The sequence below is a fragment of the Aquila chrysaetos genome, chromosome 25 (genome assembly GCF_900496995.4).
Source record: "Aquila chrysaetos chrysaetos chromosome 25, bAquChr1.4, whole genome shotgun sequence".
Taxonomy (NCBI): Eukaryota; Metazoa; Chordata; class Aves; order Accipitriformes; family Accipitridae; genus Aquila; species Aquila chrysaetos.
The window spans coordinates 6309568-6329406 of record NC_044028.1 but is presented as its reverse complement, the minus strand read 5'-3'; the positions used below and the strand labels follow the sequence as shown (position 1 = coordinate 6329406).

Genomic DNA, 19839 nt, shown 5'->3' with positions numbered 1-19839 from the left:
GAAAAAAGTTGTCTCTGATTTTGTTAGTTTTCCTTCCCTCATTTCCTTTTTTTTAAACTCTAAGTAAAAAGCAGGGTAGTGGGAGAGAAAGGAGAAAGGAGTCATTAAAGAAAACAGAACATTTCTACTTTCTACTTGAAAGAACTAGAGTTGAACTGGAAAATGTTCTTTCAACTTAAAGAAAAAAAAAAATCAGGAAAAAGTTTTGGCTGAAGGGTAAATATAAACGCTTCCAGTGAAAATGTTCTGAGGGGACATCGGTTATTTTGGAGCAATTCTCCTCCCCAGCCCCATGGGATGCCCTTAGTTTTACACTTAAAAATGCGAGCTGCATAGATCACAGCCGGCGAGCGTTTGGGTTCCTCCTTGGGACTGTGACTTTCCTGCTGTTGCTTGGGGAAACAAACTCTCTGGATGGGGGACGCAGAATTAGCACGGTTTTGCTCAGGCTAATGGACCCACGTGGTTTTAACCTCCGGAGCTGGAATTTCACCGATTGCAGGGCACAAGCACTTGCTCTCACAGTTAATGAAATCTCCTGTTTTAGCTGAGGCTACGAGGGACAGTTTCAAAGTCATCGAGCCTTTATTAAATCTACATGTCTTTCCGCTGCACAGAGCAGAGCTCTCCGTGCACGCGTTGCTTTTACTTTTCCTGGCACCACATCCCTCTCTGCCTTCCGACACATGTGTCTCTCGCTGGAATTTCTTCTCCCAGCCTCCAGCACTCGAACAGCCGAGCAGCATTTGTGTGTCTCCAACAAGTAGCCGCTGAGCCCGAGAAACGCATTAGCTGCCTGACCTGGTTCCAGCCAGGTGTGAAAAGATGCAGTGGCTCTGGCTCTGCTCCACCTTTTTCGACCATGTGAGGAGAGGCATAAGGCTTCTCCTCTCTCCACCAGTTCGCATCATTCAAGTCTACTTAAAAAAAGAAAAAAATGGGATAGGAGTGGCGGGAGGATAGACAGAGCCAATCACGGGGAAAGCTGGGCAGATTAAAAGGCATTTACTGGGCTTTCTGTACTAGAAATGAAAGAAAAACCCTTCAATTAGCCATCTGCCCGAGGAGCTGAGCAGGAAGGGATAAAAGCTGAGATGCTTTTGCAGGAGCAAGGGGAAATCGCCAGCCACGAGACGGCTTGTGGGCTCTGAGTCAGGTGTTGTCGTCAGAGGGGTGTTCAGTGTGCGGCTGGCGTGAAAGCCGTGGTGCTGAGGGGGGACCTTCCCTTGGAGGGCTGCCAAAAGGCTCCGTCCCGCTTCTCTGCCTTCCCTTCCTTTCTTCTGCAGCTCTCCTCCTTCTTGGGGATGACCCGCTTTTGCAGTCCTAAATTTGTGCTCAGAGCATGGGAGCTTCTTCACCCTGGCAAGGGCTGGCGCTCACGTCTGGAGCAATACGCTTGCTTGCACGCTTGGGGAGGTGTTGTGGCTGCTGGGCAGCGCGGTTACATCTCACGATCCTCATCCTCCAGAGCCAAGGGCCTCCTGCCCCCATACCTGCGTGTCCCGTATATCAGCACGCCCAAACCCCTGGCCAGTGCTTTGGGTCACTTGTCACCGTTTTGTGAAATAAACAGGGCACCTGGGAAGGGAAGAAGCAGCTGTTCCGCCTCCCCGGGCTTCGAGCATCCGCTCCTTGCACACACTCGCACAGGCTTCCTTTACCTAACAAACAATTATTTAGCAAAGTATGCAAATAGTATAATTACTATTATTTGTTTAGCTGTTACAAGTGTTTAAAATGTAAATGTCAACTTTGGGATTTTTGCAGGGTACGTGTGTGTTGTTGTTGGCTTTCTTTCTCCTGCGTGTGTTCTCCCTGGATTGCAATTTGATGAATTTCTCCTTGTCCTAGAAAAAAAAGCTAATGTGGTTTCTCTGCGATTACAGCAGAAGATGCCGAAGTGGAGATTACTCACAGTAACTCCTCTTACTTAGCAGATCTGAGTGGGAGGCAGGATTCATTACACCGTGCAGAGAAACAAAGAGGAAATGTCTTTCAGCTGACTGCTTGTGTCTGCCGAGGCAGCATCCTCGCCGGTGCCAGGGCTTCCCTCCCTGGAAGGCAGAGGGTCAGGCAGCACAGCAACAGCGATGTCGGAACCTTGGCAGCAGGCTCACGGGGACCTGTTCCCGGCCTGCCACAGCTCCTCCGTGCACAGGAGGAGCGTCGAGTCTGAACTTTGGTTTTCTAGGAGGTGATTTTTTTCTCTGCAGGAGAAACAGAAATCATGTTACAGCCACCCTGGTATGGATCTACCCCACTTGCATTCTCAAAGCAGAGCCCTGGTACTCAGTACAGTGATGTTTTCCAAGGGTGTGTTCCACCATCACCTGTCCTGGCTGTCATTTGGTATAAATTGAGCACTGAGGAGATGGTCACCAGTAGATCATAGCCTGTAGTTCATGCAATTGATCCAAGGCTTGTTACCATCACCCATGCAGGACTTGAGGAGTCAGTCCATACTCTAGATGCTATTGAGTGGCTCTTGCAGTCCAGTGTCAGCAGCTGGTCCCTGTTACAGGCAGTGCAGGACCTCTGCAACTGCAGCACCTCTGCTGCTCTTTCACAGCATCCCATACCCACTGGGGAGGACCCAGACCCAGCCGTGCTGGGGCTTAAGAGCTTTTTCAGATGCACGGCTCCAAGATGAATCCAGTTGGATTCATCAGCTGGCAGCAAGCCTGGCACCAGCTTTTCATTCAGTTGGCTCAAAAGCCAGCCCAGGAGTTGGCGTGAAAATGGAAAGGCTGCATCGCTCCCGTATCCCACCCTCCATCCCCTTCGTGGCCCCTGTCTGTGCAGCATGCCGGACATGGAGGGTTTTCATGTGAATCCCAGGGCGGGAGAAGGATAAGAGGTTTTCACCTCTGGTGTGAACCGGGGGAACTGGAAAGAGTGAGGCGGTAAACACAACTCGGCTGCCAGGGGAGCGGGGTGAGCTTCCCGCCTAGCTCAGCACTGAGACGTGAGCCCCAGAGCATGGTGCGCAGCCAGGGCACTCACTGCTTGTGGCAGGAAGGGGTTCAGGACTTCTCCACATGCAGATGCTGCCACCGAACCCGGTGAGTCCATGCCCAGCGTGGATCCGAGTCTCCTGGGGTCAGTGATTGCAGCTGAGGATGGGTTGGGGTGTAAACCTACGCGGGGGGGGGGGCGGTGAAGCCTAAGCTGGGCCCTGTGGCATGGCTGCGGTACGGCAAGAAGATGCTGAACCAGGCTTTCCTGCTGCTTGAGGTTTCCCCTCTGCTCTCTGGCAGGGCGTGAGTTGCTGGCACAGGAGGACTTTGGCGTGCTGGCTAAATGCTAGGAGTTGGTGCATAGCTCAGACACGTTCATCTCCTAAATGGGGCTGTCCATGCTCTCTGGACTAGCTCGTTAGTGCCCTGCTGTTGGTGCAGGTACCTACAGCCGTCAGTGATGCCACCGGTCCCCAGACACTTGCACCAGGCAGTTGGGCCGTGGGGTGGAACCAGCGAAGCCGCTTGTTTCTTAATTGCAAAGACAGGAATCCAATGACCTTTGACAGATTTCATAGCCCAGCAGGCTCATGTAATTGAAGCTGGTGATGATTTGTCATGGCTTTAGGCTCTCCCTATCTATTTCATTCCTGCTTGCTCCCTCAGTCTCTCTTACCCCTCTTACTCTTTCCTTCTTTGTGATCTCATTATCTCTCTGCCTCTCTCTTTTACTCTTTTCAACCATAGCTCTTCCCAGCATGAAGAGGTACCTCAGGTTCTATTTGTCCTCGAGGGATTTAGGTTTTGTCCCTCATGCTATTTTCTCCACTTCACATCCATTATCCAAGAAAACCTCTTCCTTCCCGTGACCAGGAGACCTGCACCCACCAGAAAATTCAACCCCATTCCAAGAGTAATCATAAATAATGCATTGCTGCGGTCAATACCCCCAAAGCAGCCGTGAGCTCCAAATGCCAATTTCCCACCCCCATGAGGTGAAGGTTGAAGCAACATTATCATTTTTATTTAAATTCCCTTGTAGGTGGCAGGTTCAATGCTATTAACATATTTCAATTCAAGCCATTCTTATTTTAATTAGCCTTAAGTAATTAGTTCTAATTCATTGCCATTTTTTGCTCTGCATATTTTGGGTTATTTACTTCCCTTGCTAAGTAACAATTTGATGTAATTATGTGCTACTCATTCTTTCTATTTACATATGCTCACTCACTCAGATTTCCTCGTTGAAATTTCAACAGATCCTTTGAATTCCCTCTTGAATTGTTTTCTGAGCTGTCAGCGGTGTGGAAATTGTGGGGTGGAAAGAGAATTGATCCTCTTTTCTGGACAACCCTGGTGCCAAAGGCAGTGACAGTGCATGTGAGCACCTGGGCTGGCAGTGGGTTGCTCTTGGCAGGGAAGGTCCATTGCCAGGCTTTGTTCCTGGGAGTCTGGATTCCCATATGAAAGGAGTTTGGGGATTGTATCCAACTCTCTCTGCCTTCCTCTTGGGCTGCTTTAGCCCAGATGCCAAAGGGACCAGTCACTGTTGCAGCTTCCCTTCATTTTCTTTGTGCAGCCAAAGATGCTTTGGCTTTCCAGAACGGAAATGGCCCGGCTTTCCAGAAGTGCAGCGCCTCTGTTCCTCAAAAACTCTGCGCCCTTTAAAATGCTGTATTTTTTTAGATATTTTGCGTCCTTTGAGCAAATTTGCCACATTTATATATGGCAGTTTCTTATCTGGAATGTACCTTTATCTCAGCAGCCATTTTCCGAAATCCTCTCAGGGACCGTATTCTTGTCTTCACCTTCTTTCCTTGAGGATTGCCCTTCTCTTAGCACCTTCTCCGTAGCTGAGATTCTCAGAGGATTGTGGTTCATCCATCTGAGGCTGGCTATTTGCTGATCAGCTGCTCTGAATCCATCTTTTTCACTCAAAACTTGATTCTGAGAAGCCTTAACATGACTTCCTGCAAAAACGTGGATTTCATGCTCACAGGGAGCGTGTGCGTACCTGTGTGTGTATGCCTCGCAACTTTTAAGTGCATTATCCAACTCCAGCTGAATTTGATAGAGGATAGCAGTCTCAAAAATAGCAAGTTCCCTCAAGGTTTGAGCAGACAGGCAGAGGTAGAAGAGAGATGCCCTACTTCTACTGAGGAAAAAGCTGCCATGTTGTGCTGAGCCTTTATTTGATGCTGGTGAATCCATTTGGGAGAGAGCACATATCTCAGCACCCCACCCACAGGAAGGACTTCAATCAGCACACGCTCCTTCTCGGGCGCCCAAGTCAATCAAGCTCAAGGAAAGCAGGATTTCATAGTTCCGGTGCTCATGGAACTACTTGTTTTTTTCAAGTAGCTTTTTCACTAAAATCTTATCAGCCCTTTGAATCCATGTACCATTAGCAAATGCTGCTTGCTTCATGAATATGCACGTTCACAATATGTAGCATTGGCTTAACCACTCCCATTGAAGTTGATAATAAAACTCCTGCTGACTTCAAAGAGAACAGAGTCAGGCAATGCTCAGTGCTTTGGAAAATCCCACCCCTGGTTGTTATTTTATTTTTAACACATCTTCTCAGGAGCTGTGGGATGGGACTAAATACTCAAGAATGAGTAAAGAGGAATAAAAGAAAAGATCAAACAGCCCAAAATGAAAATCTGGATTCCCAAGTAAATATTTAATGACCTGTCCTTGGATCGAAGACTCACAGTGGGAGCAGTTCTCCTTTTGTGTCAGGAAGGGTCACAAACTGCTGCCTTGAAGGATGAGAGTTGCTCTGCGCCTCACACTGCCCTCCGTCCATGATCTTCTCACGGAGGCCAATGGTGGAAGTTTAGATCTGAACAACACAGAGTGTGGAACATTCAAACTGTGTCAAGCCTACACATGCTCATGGGTTGGAGTGGAATTGATTCCTTAAATTCTGCTCCTACACTTGAGTTTTCCATGTCTAGGAGGGCCCAGAGAGGGACTGGTCCTCTCTGCTGGCACCAGGACAAGGCAAAGACCCAAAGCACCCCGTGGGTTATCAACTCTGCAAAGTAGCAGACTACAAATGTCTTCAATCCCATCTTAAATGATCCATTCCTCTACTCCTCTCTTGCTTTGTGTTGTGCAGGAAAAAGGCGTTGCAGAGTTTTACAGCTCTTCAACTTTTATTCAGATGAATTAGGTTCTCAGGTCTCTGTTTTCCCCATGCTTGGTGCCATAGCTTCCAAACTCCCATGGGAAGGTGAAGGACCCAATTTAGCAGAGCACTATGCATCCAACTGACTTCAAGGGGCATAAACATGCTTAAAATTGTAACACACGAGTGATTTCAACTGGGCAGAACTCTCTTAACATAAGCACGTATTTACCTGTTTTGCTGAATCAGGGCATGTTCTCCTTACAGGGACTTTGTGTTTTACTGTCAGCTATTTTGGTATCTTCTTCTCCTAAGATTATTTCCAGTGGAAAGAACACAGTATTTTTCATTCCAGCAGTATTTTTGGTAACAGTTACTATTTCCTGACAATATGTCTGTATTTTAGGACAAAACCAAATTACATGTTGGAAGCTCCTTTCCCCACTGCAGTTTCTCCAGCACTACTCACGAGCCAGTAACATCAAAACCATAATCTGGAAGAGGCACAATAGACACTATATTAAGTTTTATACAGACTTGCCATCAAATTACATGCAATAGCTACTTGATCATGTTATATCAATCCATTTTCGCCTGTCCATTTGAAAAGCAATTACTTTTATCTTGATCACTTGTTTGTTAATTCAGACCTTGCAAGGATTTTACCTATAGTTTTTGTCTGATGACAGCAGAATTCTCCTGTTCATCTGGTTTAGTACAATATGATTTTGTTGGTGCACAGTTGCATGATAAGGGGTATAGGCAAAAAGGACCCTCTCACTGTGACTCATTTTAATTGTTTTTCTGATTTTTGTCTTTTATTATCCATTCCTTGAAGTGAAGCCTATAAAAATCTTGACAGCAGTTAGGACTTGATGCTGTAAAACAGTCATGCTAAAACCAGTGACAAATATTTTTTTCTTTTGCTCTTCTGCCTGCCATCATGCTCCTGAAGACTGTAAATTTACCATCAAACTTTTGCAGAGTTAGAACCTGTCTTTTCAGCTCAGTAAATATAGGTAAAATCCTACTCCCTGACTACACCATATAATCATTATTATCATACAAATCCTAAGTACTTTCTGTAATCTTCTAGGCTGTTTTCATAACAATCAAGTGCTTTAGGAGAAAATAGGAGGATCATAATTGTGGAAAATTGTATTATACTGCATCTTTTGCCTATTCCCTGAGATCAAAAGGGTTAATTTTCCCTTGCTCTATACCTCATACAAACTTTGTACCAGTACAGGTAACTCATTTTGGTGCAGGTGAGCACAGCACAGGGCATTCTCTTATGGTGTTATCTTACACTACAGATTTTTCTTGATGGTCAATTCCTTAAACTTGCTTGCGGAAAGACCCACAGAGGTTGAAAGAGTCTCCAGTTTGGATTCAATACAAATTATTCCTAACTTCTGTCCCAGATATCTATTGTTCTTCTGGTCAGTACTTTTACTTGAAGCTTAATACTAGTTTGCTCTAAAAACAGTTGTGAAGAACTACACTTGACTCAATAGGTTTTATTATTTAAAAAAAGCCTGTAAAGTTATGGTTGCACTTTTTTCTAAGTGCCTAAGAGATTGTGGATAGTTGCAGAAGTAACCCACAGAATGAGTAGAAATCAGGAAGAAGTAAGTTCATACACATGCTGCTTTATCTGCCTAGTTGGAACCTGCATGCTTTGTTCTAGATTGCAGTTTCATTCTGAAACTATATAAAAGCACCTTCTAGGATAAAACTTTTAGGTGTATTAAACTCATCCCATAATGTTTATTTTTGTATATGGACAAGAGATTACAGCTTTTGTTTTGAGCTTCCAAAGTCATCATCAAAAGCAATTGTTACTTTTTGAATACTTACTTTGTAGTCTGGTATCTGTCCTACACTAGTTAATTCATATAAATCTAAAGAAATGGTTGCAAGCAGGATGGCATCAGAAATATGGAAATATAGCATCTGGGTAGAAAGGGTTGTTTTGCAAGATTTCCATTGAAATTAGTTTCTTCTGCCAGATAAACAGATGCAGTGAAAACAGTCTTATCTGCAGCCTTTCTTTTGGGGAGATTAAATGAGTGAATCAGCTATCAAAACATTATTTCATTTGATTAAATAGAAGATATTTATAGCATTTCTAAATATAAACCAAACTGAGATAAAACAGGAAGGTTCACAAGGAATGGCCACTCTACACAGTCAGATGCTTTTTCTGTACCCAAAATTATTTTTAAATTCCTATTTCTTCACCTAGGTTGGGTCAATGCAGTTCACTGTGCACCGAGGGTGTTTAACAGACTACAGTCCTGATGCTCATATTTTGGTCTGATTCTGTGGGCTGCAGATATGTTTGCTTATAGATTTCCCTTTGTTTCACACTAGAATAACAACAACATACCTCGCAGTTTTCAAGAGTCTGCCTTTTTCTTATGTTTTGGTACAAGTTCTGGAATAGACACCTGGAAAGCCTGAAAATTTAGCAAGGAGGTGATAGAAGAATTTGTATCTTGCAGGAAATGATAAGATTTTGACATTTGTTCACATTCTGAATAGAATGTTAAGTTAATATTAAAATATATTTCAGGTTAATTTTAAAGGCATTTAGATATGAATATTGAAGATCTATTATGTGACAAAAATAGAAATTAAAAATTCTGCTGAAGTCTTGAAAATGAAATGTCTGTTTATCAAAACTTTTCTAGTTCTTTTAAAATGTGATTTTACCAGAACTAATTCATGTCAGGAGAAATTTCAGTTTTGCTGAAATGCAACTTTCTCGTTGGAAAGTGAACCAGCATCTGACCAGGACTGCCTGACTGTAGGGCTAGCTGGTCACAGCCTTTGCCAGGAATTAAATGTTTTTCAGCCCTTTGACCATTGGTATGATACTGTAGTGTTGGGCACTTTGGTTTTTTTCTTTTTCTCAGCTGAGCTACATCTTATTAAAATAATTTTGCATTTTTTCTGAAAAATTTCCATATTTTTGTACAAGTATATAAACTCGCTTGTAAGAAGGCAAGCCAAACTCTTTTATCTTACTGCCCCTTTCATGGAAGTCTCCTTTGGCCACTTTTATTTGTGATTTTGCCTTTTCCCTTGATTATGTATTGAGATTTCTGTTAGACTTTTTAGTATTCTGTCTTGCTTTTGGTTTACAGTGTTCATCTTTAGAGCCTGAAGTCTTTGTATTTCTTTATCAAGGGAAAAGGCAGGTTTTTTGTAGCTATATTTTCTTTACATTGTTAGCAATTCCAAGAATTTTCTTGGAATAAAAGCTTTCACTGCTTCTTGTAAGATATCATCATGAGTAATCCTGAGTCATTTAATTTTACATATTCTGAAATATCTCTTCTAAGATGGTCATACTGACATTTGTGTTCTCTGTCAACATAGTATTTAATACTGAGCCTAATGCTGTGTTTTCCCTGCTTTCCAGTGAACAATCTGAACCAAAAATATACCATTATCTGAATGTTTTCGGTCAAATATTTAAACGCTAGTATGGAACATGATTATTGACTTTTCAGTTAAATGATGTAGTCTTCTGCAAAAATCAATTTTCCTTATATATTCACCAGCTGTATTTAAGAACTAGCATTTGGCTAGCACTTTTCAAGATTTAAAATAGAAAAATATCTCATGCAGTGTCTTTCCTTAAGAGATCTCCAACACATCACAGTCACATTAGCCTGTTTTTAAATACAGGAAAATTGAGGCACAGCTGTAGAAACTTGTCCCAGGTAACTCAATGGCTGAAGAAGGCAGAAAAAGAGAAACCAAGACGAAAAGGAGAAACCAAGCCATCAGTGCTGTATCTGTCCTGCTGGACTGCCATACCATTAAGTATATCTCTTCAGTTCACAGGAGTCCAATTTATATCACTAGGCTCTAAGAAGCCCGTGTGTCGTGCATGTGTATGTTCCTAGATAAACAGATAGATGCACACTTCACATGTCTACGTTACTTTTGGTATCACTGCGAACTGAAGGTCTTGCTCAACCTTGTCTTGAACACATTCCCATGACCACCGTGAACATCCCCTTTAATAAGTATCATCCATCTTGATTTTCCAGATGGGTCAGGAAAAAACACTGTTTTTTTCTGACAGGCATAAGCCAATTGGTATAGAGAACTGAAGTCTTCAAGGCATTTCCTTGGTCCCTAAGGAACCCCTTGGCTTCCAGCCATCGGCTTTTTGTCGTCAGCTGCATTCTGCTTCTGGCAGTAATATGCCCCAGGAAAAAGCACAAATCTTTCTCCTTGTGAATTAAAGCCCACAATGTTGGGTAGTTAAAAATCCTCCATCTTTGTCTTTAGCCTCATGAATTTTATTCCCACTCTTTCTGCATGTTTGTTGGCTTTGGAGAAGGGTCCTGACATGCTTTTCGTAATTTAGCTGTCCTGCTCAGAACCAGTTGCAAACATTTCTTTTAGAAAGCTATTTATGTATGGCAGTCTGGCCTTCCTCTGGTAACTTCTCCTTCCATTTATTTCCCTATTTCTATTTGATTTTCTGATGTTGGTCTTTGAAGTTGCAATGTCTGGTTTTCCCGTAGAGTTCCTGGATCTCCAGTCCTAGGTTTTGCACAGATTACCTGGCACGTGGTATAGTGCAGGAGTGGAAGCTGGAAATGTTTGGGCGTGATGGCTCTAAGAGGTGTATAGATCTTGCTTTTCTGAGAGGACTGAAATTGGCCCCCACTGAAGTCATGGCAGTAATATTCTCATTGGTTTCTGGAAGATTCATAGCAAGAAATCCCCTAGAAGATAGTAGGATTATTTTTGCAGTGTAGATTATTAGAATTGACCCCGGACTACAGCAAAACTGAGACATGGAGCCTTTTGTATACAAAATAGCTCTCAAGGTTGTAACCAAACCCTTAAAATTGCAATACATGGCTGTTCAAAACTGGGAAGATGGGTACAGAATACAGCTGATTTTTCAGAATTAAATTGTTGATTTTTGGAAGCCTGGGATTGCTAATCTCAGGAAAACCCAAACTCAGTAAAAGGATTGATCTTTTTGAAGGGCTACACTCAGCTGAGAGACCAGTCCCTGCTTTCCTCCCAGGACCGCAAAATTACAACTTTCAGGCCACACTTTGGAAGGGATTGGATGTAATCTGTGCCTTTGACATGACATAAGTGAATCAGATGAGATGATCAGGCACCAGGGTGTCCTCAGGTCTTAGTTAAATATTGAGATCACCACAGTGTGTGCTTATGATGAGGAGAGAGGATTTCTCCTCGTCCGTCTCCTGCCTGCAGAGAGAACTGCTTCATTTGTGTCTGTTCACTGTAGGTGTTGGCCAAGTGCTCCCAACCTACCATTGATATGACACTGTATTGCCACTGCTTGGGTTGCCCTCACCAGTCAAGCACTGCCTGTTCTAGCAATATAAAGGTTAAGTGTCTAGGCTAAGTTCATCAACTAGACTCCTCCATAGTCGGTGGAGAAAGTTTAACACCTCCAGAATGTAATTCATCCCATCCAAAAATAGATGTCTAAGACAGGAAGAATGAATCACTCTGTGGGTGTTGGTGTGCATCTCTCTGTTCACTGATGATAAAAGAAGTCTAGACAATTACCTTAACCTAGACATCCAGCTGTAAGACACCTTCAGCTGTGCGAGATCTAGCTATGCTTTCAGCTCCCTAAAGACAGATTTCAAAACCCCTGTTCAAATGCGAAGTAGCTTTCTGATTTCCCTGCAGCTTTCAAGCTGAAGTCACTTTTGACAATCAGACTTCTTCTGTCTCAGTGAGACACATATGGCAGTTTTACCATAACTGAATAGCTTTTTAATGAAAGGGTTTTTACCCTCAGTCCCATCTGGGAGTTATCCATGAGAAGTTGATGATGGTTTGAGGAATATTTCTTTCTATTACTTGCTGAATCATTGTCACCATTAAATATTGCTGCATAATTTCCTCACAAAGAGTCTGTTCCATGTAGATAATATTCAAAATGTGGTCCCCATTGGTTACTTTGATTGAACACATGCCACAGAGCATGTCCTCCACAAGCAGGAGCACAACTCTTTAGCTGGTAGTTGCAAACACTCACATTTGTGAGTTCATTTCTCATGGTCTGAAATTAATCTCTCATGCTTGCTCTTGCCTTCCTATGAGCTCATTTGTTAAAGTGTTTGGGGAAAGGCAGACAGGGATAGGCAATGGATGACTGCAGAAGGAAAGGGAGAAGGCAATAGAGTAACAAGACTCTAAGGAGTTGCAGAGCATCCATGGAGCCCCGGAGAAGGAGGCTGCAGTGGAGGCAGCTGAGAGGAGGTAAAGCCTCTCACACTGGACAAGTAAAGAGCTGCCATATCCACCACTGCCATTCCTCACTGCCCACCTTGCCCCATGGAGATGACCTTTGCAAGAGCAAAACTGGCAGAGCAGCCCAGAGTGCTTGAACATTGGCTGCTCCCCTTTCCACCCCACGTCTTAGAGCAAAGCTACCTTCAGCCGGTGTTTCCATGAAGAGACCAGACAGTGAGTGGAGGCAAGCACAGCCCAACTCCAGCCCCAGGTGGTTGTCCTTGCTCCCAGGGTGGTGATATCCCTTCCTGTTTGATTGCAGAGCAGATAGGTGAGGACGATGGTGTCTCCAGTGGGACAACATGGTTCACCAGCAGAGGTGGGCAGATGTGTTGCTCCGCAAGGCAGGGTGGGCTGTCGGAGGGGGGACTTCAGGGTGCCAGTTTGTGTGTCAAGCTTCCATCCCAGGCAAGTTAGGAGGAGGAGAGACTACTCACCTTCGGTGGCTCTGTAGAGAAGAACATCTCGGTTCACCTTGAAATACATGAAGATTTAATTCCTTTTTGCTTTTAGATTATTTTTTGTCCTTGCTGTTTTAAAAAATTCAATTCAACATGGAAGCATAGTCTTCAAGAAAAATACACGGAAACATTTTGACCATTATGGTTAACAGAAAACATTCCCTTTTTCAAGATGCCTTTTGTCCCTCTTTTTTTGGGAGAGGGCAGTAAGTTTGGATGAATCCTGAAATCTTTTTTTTTGCGTGTGTGTGTGAATTTTCTAGTTGCCAGAAAAAATAATTTGCCCAGTGATGTTACAGGTGTCTCTTTGCCTCCCCTGCCAAGACATCTGCCCACTGCTGCCCGCAGGAGCCCTTGGTGGAGTCCGAGCCGAAGCGATTGATGTGTTTCTCTCTGGGAGTTCCTTGCTTCAGTCCTCGCTGTGTCAGCTCTGAACGCAGCCTGCCAAGATTCAAGCAAATATTCAAGAAAAGGTTGAGGTATTCACCGAGCTCGAACTATTGTACAAGAAATACCCTGAAGCAAAAACAGAGCTATGAGACACCATCACACAGAGTCGCTTCCCCCACCCCGGCAGGCACCATGCTGTACCAGACAAACTCCTCCAGATAGGATCCAGGCAGAGATGTTTGCTTAACACAGCAGCTCTTTGAAAAGGCAAATAAATGGACAGTGAAGCTACACAGACATGTCACTGTGCAGCGATTTCCGTTTAGCATTTACGTTTAGTGCCAGGAAACCCTGACTCATGAATATGAAATCAGAAGGAAAGGAAGAAAGCAGTTGTTCATTATTAGAGCTTCGAATTGGGCATGTGGTGGAAATTAGCATTAAAAACCACATAGGTTAAAAAGAGAGGGGCTGGCTCTGATGGTGCAGGAGGCTTGAAGACCCCAGCTCTGCAACCAGGGGATGTGCTTTTGTGGGGTGCTTTCTGCTCGCAGGCTTTGCCCACGGGCTGTTACTGCTAGAGAAGAGCCCTGAAGCTTGGGGTTACCCATGATGAGGCTCTTGCTCGCATAGAGGCAAGGGAAAGCGGGTCCTGAATATTCTTGGAAATCCTCCAAATTTACACTGAGGCAATGGTGAGCAAAGGCAGGGAAGAAGAGCCACTTCATAATTATCAGAAATAAGAGAAATAACCAAGAGCAACCTCCAAGGGAAAGGAACAATCTCAGATAGAACACTCGAGGTCCAGAAAAGGAAGCTCACATTTAATTGAGACTCAGTGGGGTCAAAATGAAGGAGCCCACAGCCCCAAACCTTCTGCAGGTGGGATGCCTGTCTCTGCCCCACACCTGCACTCTGGAGCTGAGAATCGCCTCTGTGAGGCTGGTGCAAGGCTGGCTGCCTTTAACACAAACTGTCTTTCTTCCAGCCATGAAAGTGGGACATCATCCTTCTTTCTGCACCTATTTCCCCTTGCAAAAGAAGAGCTTGGTGTGCCTCAAGCCCCCAGTGCCAGGCCCCAGGGAGGGATGTGGGTCAGAAGAGCTGATGCTATCTCAGCAAATATTTTTGATGGTACCAGGAAGGATGAAGCAAGTAGAGACATTGCTGCAGGGCAGCAAGGGCTTGATTTCCAAAGCATCTCTTTGCATATAACCCTGGGAGCAGCTCAAGGCAGCGAGGAAGCATGCCATCCCCGCTATTGCCTTTGTCTGAAGCCGCCCAGCTGCGCTGTATAAGTACCCCTCTATATCCTTGCATCTTGGTAATTCCAGCACCCTTAAAATATTACGAGAGCTAATCTATCAGCACGGGGCATAGCAGCTCGCAGCAATAGCAAAACATTCGGCAGATACTCCAGGCCTGGAGCATGCGAGATGTCGTAATGGTGGCCGCAGGGTGGGCTGGGTGGGCAGTTGGATGATGGGTTGGGGGGGCAAGCAAGTGTTGCGTGGGACCGGGCAGATCTGCCAGGCTGCTCCCTGTGCTACCTCTGCCCTCAGTGATAACATCTGATCATGGCTGTTTTGCAGACCCAAGCTTTGCCCCGAGGCTGGGCCATGGGAAGCTGCCTGGCAGGGCTCTTTTCCACCCCATGCTGGCTATGACAGCTTCACAGAATCGTTAGCAAGCGAGGCGAGCTTGACGTGAATAATTAAAATACCTGCTGTGCTTTTAAATAGTTCAGAGCTGCCTTGGAGCTGCATGTGTGAGCGATGGCTGCTGTCTTTGGAGGAGGCCTAAGGAAAGAGAAGGGAGGAGGGCTGATACCCAGTGGGAAATTAAGGGTTCAATGCTCCTTGTGGCAGGAGGAGGGCTGGTGCTGGCAGCTCCCATAGGGATGCGGGCAGTCCCTACCCCTGAGTGGAGACTGGAGGCTGACGCAGCTCTCCTTGCTGATGAACAGGCATCTCTCAGTGCAAAACTCTCCAAAGTGTCCCCTCTGCCAAAGGCTGAGCTCAGCACCCGCCCTTCCAGCCGCCCCACAGCTCTCGCGCTGGTTCAGCTCTCCAAACCTGCGGGATGAGGACGTGGGACGGGGGGGACGGGGACAGTCACTCCGTCAGCACAGGCAGCGTGGGGCACCTCGCCTGAGCGCGCACAGGCGGAGTCTGGGGAGGATGCGCTGTCTTTTCCAAAGATGCCGTTTCCCCAAGATATCAATTAGACACTGAAATGAAAACAGTTTCTGCATGAACAATTAACAAAGAGTTTCCTGCAGTCTCTCGGCGGCCGGACTCCCTCTGTTCCTGCGATGCTGTTGCTACCCCCAGCTGTCTCTGAGTTTTTATCACAATAGCACTGAAGGGCTCCGTCCCCTGCCGCTGAGGAGCTTCTTGCAACAGGGAAAGATATCAAACACCACATTGGTGTCAGTGCTGCTGGAGCGAGGAGCTGGGAAGCTGTAAATCATCTCTTCTTGTGAAAAAATGGGTTTCTAGGCAGGGGATGGAGGGAAAAATGACATTCCCCATGAGTTAGTTTCAGATTGAATTAAACAATTGGTTGACCACAGACATATATATTTTTTTCTATATATATTTTGCTGTGGAGAGCCTGGGCAATTCCAATTCGGGGTCACTGTGCAGTGATTTTTTTTTTCCTCCTTTTTTTTTAGTTCAGCCAATGATCCAAAAAATCGGTTATTTTCACAGCTTTGCCGTAAATACCTCCAGGGCAGGCAAAAGCAGAGTTTTTAGCAGAGACAGGAAAAAAAGGCCATTTGGTGACTGGGGCATGGCATGGTGAGGAGAGAGGGAGAGGTGTGTGCCGGCAGCTTTGCAGCAGTGCGCAAAAGGCATCCCGACGTTCGGTCCTTTCCCCGGTCTCACATGAGGAGTGGGAGCTGCCGCCTGCCCCCCTTGCCCGTGGCCCTTCGCCCGCAAAAGGCGAGGGCTGCTGAGCTGAAGATCAACAGATTAGTCTTCTTCTCCTTCTATGGCAGAATGCTATCCATCTAAAGATTTTCTTTAATTTAGAGCCGTGTAGAGTTTGAAAAGCCCTTCAAGTTCACTTGGGCTGATGAATTGGTAATTGAGTGTACCTGGATGTTGGTGCCGTCTTTCCCTCTCTCTGCATTTGTATCAGTCCGTGTTTGTTTTCCCAAGCTGTAAATCACTCAGAGCTTGGAGAGGCTTTTATCAAATCCTGCTAGGAGCCAGTCGCTTTCCCTTTCACAAACACATTGCTAAAGCCACGTGGAACCCACTGGCTTTGCTGCTCATTTAAAAACAATGAGGATGTTATTAAATGGAAAAAAAAATTCCTTAGCAACAGGGGGAAGGAGGAGGAACAGAATTGCTCCTGTCTCTCTGGTGCTTGCTCCTTCAGTCTAATATCTGTCCCATTGATCTCCTAATATGCTCTGCTTTGAAAGCCTGATTTATTGCCCCGCGCTCCCTTATCTCCCTGCGTGTCTCAGTCCGTTAGAGCACACATTGTTCTTGGCTTCATTAGCATCCAGGCAGGTCGGCCGCCGTCCCTTGGTCCATGCTCACGTGAGCAGTGTTCCACCTCCTGGGCTGCAAACTGGTACCCCTTTCTCTACAGGATCTGGCCTGCCCCGGCCAGCACTGGGCATGGAGAGTTAAGCACGTAGTTTAAGCGAGTCAGGCTCTTCATCTTAAGGTCTCCAGGTTCTCCAACGTGTCCTTGGTGTCCACCTCTCCAGTGGCCTCTGAAGATACCTGGCCCTCTCCATCACCTGTAGAAGGACCACAGCTAGCTCTGTTCCCATGTTAGCCATATCTATGGCTGATATTCGGTCCAGTGGACACACTCTAACACTGACAGGTTTGGCAAAAGGGAATTTCAAACAAGAGAGGTAACAGTCCTGATTTGCAATTCTTGGAGCCGCTCTGGTCCCTAACCCAATGGAGGAGCTGAAACAGCACCATGTGGCTGGCATAACCCATCAGCGCAGCCTATGTTTCAAATATAGATTGTTTTGAATGAACTGTTATGGTGCTATTTGCTCAGGGGAAAAAATGGCAAGTTATTTCCATTAACAAAGAAATGGGAGAACTTTGCAATCTGTGTGTGAACATTTTGTGAGCATAAAATGAGGTGAAGTTCTCCAAACCGATTATTCATTATGAATTGTTCATTCAGCTCTAATTGCTTGGGTTTAGCTGTTGTTAGAAGGACTGTGTGACACCTTTGTAGTATGCAGTTAAGGTCAGAAAAGTGTTGGTAGGAATAACTTCATGTTAAGTCAAGCTTTTCTTTGGGTGTAACGGTACTATACCTGCTTAGCTTAGCAAGAGAAGTAAATGCTGCTGCTTGGCTTCTTCTTGTCACTGTGCGGCCCAGACAGCTAATGGAGAGTGAGTTGTGCCTTATTGACTCCCCCTTTCTCTGCAGAAGGAATAATTAAATTCACCTGCAGAATCCCCATCTTCTCATGCATGGCAGTGTGCAACTTCCCTGCATCTTAGCTAACTAGATTAGAGATTACGCATGCCAGGATCATTGATGAGAAAGCACAAGCTAGAAAGGATCTGGCTTGGCTTTCAGATCCCAGGTGGTATTTGCAGGACTGACGCTTAGGAAAAGCATCACTTTTTTTGCTTCTAACCTGACAAACTTTGTCTGGAAACCCAGAGGAACAAGCAACAGGGAGCCCCACTGTCTGTCTTTCAACAGCATTTTCTGAAATGGAGCTACACTTTAAAGTCTCGCCAGTTCAGCCTTTCACTTTACAGAATATGTGCCCGTCTCTAAAATACCAGGTTATTTTTTCTTACCCCCATAATATTCTCATCCGACATTCGCTCTCCTGGAAATCACCAATCCAACATTCACCTACCTGCATTCAAATACCTGTCATTGTTCTTGCGCTACTGTCCTTCTCCTTCCAATTTAAAGATTATATTTCATAACTGACCTCCAACTACCTATTGCCTCCCTGTGACACTTCTCACCCTTGTCTACCTGATTGATTAGTCTATTATGCTCTCCACTCTCCTGATGACTTACAGATTGCCCGGTATCTGTCACAGGCTTGCTTTTGTTCTGTAATATTATTCTTGGAGTTTTGCAACACCCTCCAGCTGCCATTCTCTCTCCCTGTTCGCTGTCCTCCACCTGCCTCTCTTGTGAATGTCTAGTTTGGAAAAAGGAGAAGAAGTCTTTTGCGAAAAAAAATCCTACCTGCTGTGAGTTCGCACATATGCTGGTTAAACCCCACATTTAAGATGCTGTCATTTTCAATGGGGCTCTTTATTTCCTTTGCACCATTTGAAGGTAATAAAATGTCACCAGATCAGACTATGATCAGTGACACGGCTTGGAAGGCAGCTTTCTCCAGAAAATTTCCTCACTTGCATAAGTCAATGAAACAGCGACAGAGCCGGAAGCAATGGTGTGTTTAAAGATGTGTGTAGGTAGATGTCCCAGATCCATCCATCCCCCTGCACTTGTCAGAGGTTGTCCAGCTCTCTGATATTGTTCCAGACTTGTCCCAGCTCTGTCCATCACTCTGACGTTTAATTAACTGCCCTGTTCTCCTGAATCTTGCACTGGATTTGTGTTGTCTTTCTGAAATACCTCTTAGGTCATGTCTGAATATTACTAACAGGAGGAATAATAAAATGGTTGTCACTAATATTGGTATTATTGTTATTATGTTGATGATAATAAAACAAGACATTGAATATCACAAAGATGAGTATTGTTACCATCAGTGTCACTTCTTCTTGCTATACTGGTTGTCTCGCATCACAGGTGAGCAGGAGCTTGACAGCAGTGGTAAGCATAGAGAGCCCTGGCCAGCCAGGCGTCCAAAAGTAAGAGAAAAACAGAGAGGGGGTTGGAAGTGACCGATGAGGACAATAAAATCACACTTAAGATTTAAAAACACATTTAGGAGACCAATACCCAGGTGTAAGGATGATTATTAAGCTTATTAAAATCTGTCCGTGCTGGGTGGCTGGTGCTGGTGGTGGCAGTGGCTCCTCACTCCTCCAGGAGCTCTGCGTTGATGTCCGTCTTGTACCATCTGCCCTGTGCATGCCCAGAGCTATTCATCTCCCCTGCATCTCTTTCAGTCCCCATCTGGCATTTGAGCCATTCCTCTTACTTCAGTCCCAGATCCCCTTCCAGCATTTCTTACAGTCCCTCCTCCGGTGGCGGGTGGATTTCTTTTCTGTTTTAGTAACTAAGTCGAGCAGTTGATCTCATTTGGACCTCCCCTTGGTCCTCTTCCCATTCAAATCTGGTCCCCGCGTCTCTGTGTCTGATCCATAACTTGAGCAGCTGTGCTGTCCCTGGGATGGCTTTATGTTAATCAAGCTGTCAATCAATCTTTTGTACCCCCTGATGAAACTCCCTCTTATGTTTTCTTTTTTTTTCCTTGCAGTTCAAATACTGGGCTTGGTGACCATCTTGTGGGATCCCGAATGCTGTGTCCAGTGTGCCTCCCAGCCCCTGCAGACAACAACTAGGAGACGTTCATGACTGTAGCAGGAACCAGCAGCGACACGCAGGTGCAAAGGTAAGGGGTGACCTTGTCGACTGC

The 19839-nt window shown here is 45.1% G+C and overlaps 1 protein-coding gene across 2 annotated transcripts in view; it reads left to right on the top strand.

The window, feature by feature from the left end:
- ELFN1 (extracellular leucine rich repeat and fibronectin type III domain containing 1) overlaps positions 1-19839 on the top strand; it is a 109646-nt gene that overhangs the window by 40265 nt on the left and 49542 nt on the right. For both annotated transcript variants that reach the window (XM_030001994.1, XM_030001995.1), the window contains exon 3: positions 19681-19815. The gene's annotated coding sequence lies outside the window, so the exon portion shown is untranslated. The remainder of the gene's footprint in view (positions 1-19680; positions 19816-19839) is intronic.